The sequence below is a fragment of the Penaeus vannamei genome, chromosome 3 (genome assembly GCF_042767895.1).
Source record: "Penaeus vannamei isolate JL-2024 chromosome 3, ASM4276789v1, whole genome shotgun sequence".
NCBI lineage: Eukaryota > Metazoa > Arthropoda > Malacostraca > Decapoda > Penaeidae > Penaeus > Penaeus vannamei.
The window spans coordinates 22,103,714-22,108,713 of NC_091551.1; the positions used below are offsets into that span (position 1 = coordinate 22,103,714).

At 45.1% G+C, this 5,000-nt stretch overlaps 1 protein-coding gene across 2 annotated transcripts in view; it reads right to left on the reverse strand.

Annotated features, from left to right (window-relative positions):
- Positions 1 to 3,083: 3,083 nt before the first annotated feature.
- The window catches only part of LOC113822855 (protein amalgam), a 470,613-nt gene continuing 468,696 nt past the window's right edge, over positions 3,084 to 5,000 (reverse strand). For both annotated transcript variants that reach the window (XM_070142542.1, XM_070142539.1), the window contains one exon: positions 3,084 to 5,000. This exon is cut by the window's right edge and continues 1,164 nt beyond it. The gene's annotated coding sequence lies outside the window, so the exon portion shown is untranslated.

Below are 5,000 nucleotides of genomic sequence, written 5' to 3' on the forward strand. Positions count from 1 at the left end.
TTTGGAACAGAGTTACAAGTTCACATTCATAGCTTCTGTCCCTGAAATTAATGTTAGATGTAGAGAATATAATTGAAAAAAAGGTAGGATAATAGATAAATTGATCAACAAAAAGAGACATCTTGATAAATACATGTTTAGGCAGAGAAGAAAGATATAATTGGAGGGAGAGATGAACAAAAGGAAAGAGAGATAGAAAGACAAATAGACAGAGGGGAAGAGAGTGAGACATGCTGAAACGAATCAAACAAACAAGTTAAATTAAGTAAGTTCATGTAAGCACAGCTCAGCCTGGCACGACATCCAATCAGAACATGAGGACATACAATACAGCAGTAATCCATTACAAAATTAAAAAGAAATTTGTATTGATATAAAACAAAGCTAACAATCTTCCGATGACAAGCCAGACAGTACTCGTTCTTATTCCTCTTGTATTCCGGAGTAAATGTAGAAATGTATGTCGTAGGTTTATGTTCATACATGGAGAAAATACACAAGGCATCTTGATGACAAGACTATGTACACAGGAAAATGCAATTACTCGACTAAAACCGACATCTTAGAGATGTAGTATCATTTATGGCAGGGAGAGGTAATGGTGCCATGATCACATGACAAATCATGACAATAGTGACAATAATTTTACAACCCATTCGGGGGCCGACACAAAGTTTTGGTCCAGGGAAGTGACTGGCAATTTCGTGGAACACTCCCTTTTCAGGCATTTCAGCAACTTCTTTAAAACACACGTCTTATTTCAACTGGACAGTCTTCTCCTCCTTCTGCTTTATGGTTCTGTTAAGAAGGACCAATAACTTAACTCTCTAACAGCCTCGTCAGACAGTTCGATTTTTCCTGAACTTCAGGCAGAGTGCCTTTCACTCAGGAATCTGACTTTCAGACGATCGTGAATTCAACTGAAGTTTGTTTTTCCTGCACACGGCGGCATCTCCCTTCGCCCGGGTCATAAGTCTTGCGTTGCCGCCCTCCATTAATTCAATACAGCGAGTCCCTCCGCCCGCCCATAAAACGCTCTTGGATTTAGTGGGAGCTGCGCGACTACATTCTCCAGCATTCCGCCCCTCCTTCGTCTCCTCGAGCTCTTGCCTCTCTCCTCTTCTCGCCTTGCACCTTTTTACATCAATTCATTTGCAGTTTCGCTCGCGATCTGCGTCTTTGGTCCTGTTTTTTTTTCACTCGCCACGCCCACTCCTTCTCTCACTTGCTCCTACCACTCGTTTGTTTTGGCCGCCCTTTCGCCCTAGTAGAAGGCTCTTCTTAATGTTGATTCAACTCACAAAAAAATCCTTTCTCCATGGTCTTTTCTCTTCCCGCATTCATCTACAGTTTCTGCGATAGCTTGTTCGTTCCAGGATCTCACCCTGCCCATTCCCCTTTGACACTGTCTCCTCACCTTTGGCCCTTTCCCTTCACCCCTGACCTTGTCCCTTCACCCTTAACTTTACCCCTTTACCTTTGACCCTGCCCTTTCATTTCTGACCCTGTTCTTTAACCTTTGACCCTGCCCTTTCATTTCTGACCCTGTTCTTTAACCTTTGACCCTGTCCTTTCACCTCTGACCTTGTTCTTCACCTTTGACCCTTGTCCCTTCACCTCTGACTTCATCCCTTTACTTTTGACCCTGTCCCTTCACCTCTGACCTTGTCCCTTCACCTCTGACTTTACCCCTTTACTTTTGACCCTGCCCTTTCACTTCTGACCCTGTTCTTTAACATTTGACTTTGTTCTTTCACCTCTGACCTTGTTCTTCACCTTTGACCCTTGTCCCTTCACCTCTGACTTCATCCCTTTACTTTTGACCCTGCCCTTTCACCACAACCTTGTCCCTTCACCTTTGACCCTGTCCCTGACCCTGCCTCAGCTTCCTCGCTTTCACCCTTCCCCATTTGCCTCTCCCCTGCCCTATACCCTGATCTGTTCTGCCTTCCCTCTGTCTCCTCCATCCCCTGCCACGTCTCTTAAACCATCCTGTAGTTCAAAGGGCAAATATAGTTAGGTGTTATTGTGCAGTATATCTTGACGGCCACCACGTCTGCTCTATATGTCCTTCTCTTCCTGCCCCTTTCCCCTCCTCTTTTCCGCTTCCTTCCTGCCCTCTCTTTACCTTCCTCGAGCTCATAATGCATCCCTTTCTCTCCCTTCTCTCCTTATCTCATTATTCGCTCTGCTTTCCCGTTTCCCCGTGTCATAGGACATCAAGTTCTCCCTCTCCCCTTTCCTTTCGCTGCGCTCCCTTCCCTCTCTCTCCATCTACCCGTTTCACACCATCAACCTGTTGCACGACGACCAATATCGGCAGCGGCGTCCCCTTCCCCCTCCCTCCTCCTACCCGGCTGGATCCCTTGCTGAGAAGGGGGGGGGGGTGAAGATAAAGGAAGCGAGGAAGGACGAAGGTAAATTGCGGGGTGGAATGGAGTTGGAAACCATATGAAGGGGAAAGAAGGTACGCAAATACCAGTAAGACATGCACCATACAAGGCGCACACACACGCACAAGCACACACACATACACACACACGCACACACACACACGCACGCACACACACAACGCTGTTTCCTTTGGCATGTTTCGTCATATATAATTTTCGTAGCCTTCTCTCTTTCTCCATCTCTCTCTCTCTCTCTCTCTCTCTCTCTCTCTCTCTCTCTCTCTCTCTCTCTCTCTCTCTCTCTCTCTCTCTCTCTCTCTCTCTCTCTCTCTCTCTCTCTCTCTTCTCTCTCTCTCTCTCTCTCTCTCTCTCTCTCTCTCTCTCTCTCCCTCCCCTTTCCGCCCCTCTCTCTCCCCCCCCCCCAAACGCATGTGGATATATATATATATATATATATATATATATATATATATATATATATATATATGTATATATATATATATATACATATATATATATATATATATATATATATATATATATATATATATATATATATATATATATATATATAGTTATACATACACACACACACACACACACACACACACACACACACACATATATATATATATATATATATATATATATATATATATATATATATATATATATATATATATACGCACACATAGATATTTACACACACACACACACAAACACACATCAATCTATCTATATTCATTCATAAATAAGAACAAATATGTATGTATGTATAAATACACACACGCATGCATACATCTGCAAAAAGGATATATCTGTCACAGCGGCATTTCAACCGGACGAGTACTTAAAGTTTCCAGTTCCTAAATGAACGGACGCTCCTAAATATTCAAACATTACGTCAAAACTTTTAGATTTTTTTTTTTAAATTTCATTCACTATTCATTTCCCTACCGGGTATAGAGAAAGGTATATGAATAATCCATAAGGGCGTTTGTTGCAGAGGGAATCGGAATAGTTACTTGTCGGGTACTTTTCCCCATCGCGTCCCTTTCACAGTAACTGTTCATCATTATAGAAAACGTGATTTTACCTTTTTCTTTTCTCCGGACGCAGAAGGGAGCCAATGCATGCGAACTCTGATCAGATAGAGCGAAGCAACATGAATTCCCGAAGCTACAACCTACGCACTAACACCCACACTCACACCTCCCTCTCGCCTTCGTTGCTTCGAGAAAACCAAGGCAACGCATTGGGATTGCCATGCACGATCTTTTTGAGTTCTTGGTCTTTACGTTTACATCAGGGAAACAAGAGAAAAAGTTTGAGAGTCGTATAAGTGTCGTAGGAGAGAAGAATTGAGAGAGAGAGAGAGAGAGAGAAAGAGAGAGAGAGAGAGAGAGAGAGAGAGAGAGAGAGAGAGAGAGAGAGAGAGAGAGAGAGAGAGAGAGAGAGAGAGAGAGAGAGAGAGAGAGAGAGAGAACGAGAGAAGAGAGGGTGAGTGAGAGAGAGAGAGAGAGAAAGAGAGAGAAAAAAAGAGAAAGAGAGAGAGAGAGAGAGGGAGAGAGAGAGAGAGAGAGAGAGAGAGAGAGAGAGAGAGAGAGAGAGAGAGAGAGAGAGAGAGAGAGAGAGAGAGAGAGAGAGAGAGAGAGAGAGAGAGAGAAAGAAAAAAATAGATAGATAGAGAGATAGAGAAAGAGAGAGAGCAAGAGAGAGTAATAATAACGGTTCTCTATTAGTGGCTACTCATGATATAACATTAAATCCCACAAGATCTTCACGTCTAAGGGAACACAAGCGACGAAAAATAACTCCTGTTTCCGACATCCTTCAGAATGTTCCCCTCTCTCCCTCCCTCCCGTGCCCCCTTCCTCCTGTTAACCCCTCCTTCTCCCTCGCCCTCCTCGAACCATTGCAGCGGAGAGAAAGAGGAAGAAGAAGAGAGAAGAAGAGGAGGAGAGAGGAAGTTAATGACCACCGTTAGGACATCAATTACAAATAAAAAAAACTCCTGCAGGAAATCCACCAGAAACGATGCTCCGACTCGGCCCCCTCGCCAGCCGCGTCCTCCTTGCGGCCGCGAGAGGAGAAGCAACCTCGCTGGGAGTCGTTTTGTCCGGGTGAAAGATTCTTTCCCGCGGTCGTTAGGGACAGGTGAGAAGGGGGGCAACGACATAAGGGGGGAGAGTAGGAGGAAGAGGATGAGGATGAAGAGAAGGAGGATGAGGAGTAGGAGGAGGAGTAGGAGGAGGAGGAGGAGAAGTAGGAGGAGGAGGTGGACGAGGTGCAGGAGGAGTTGGAGGAGGAGAATGAGGACGAGGAGTAGGAGGAGGAGGAGAAGTAGGAGGAGGAGGTGGACGAGGTGCAGGAGGAGGAAGTGGACGAGGAACAGAAGGAGGAAGTGGTGGAGGAGTAGGAGGAGGAGGAGGACGAGCAGTAGGAAGAGGAAGGGGACGAGAAACAGGAGGAGGAAAGGGACGAGGAGCAGTTAGAGGACAGGGAAGAAGAGGAGCAGGAGGACAAGGAGCAGGAGGAGGAAGACGGAGAAGATGAACAGAGGAGAGGGTGATGAGAGGTTGAACGAGAGATGAAGAGGCTGGGAGG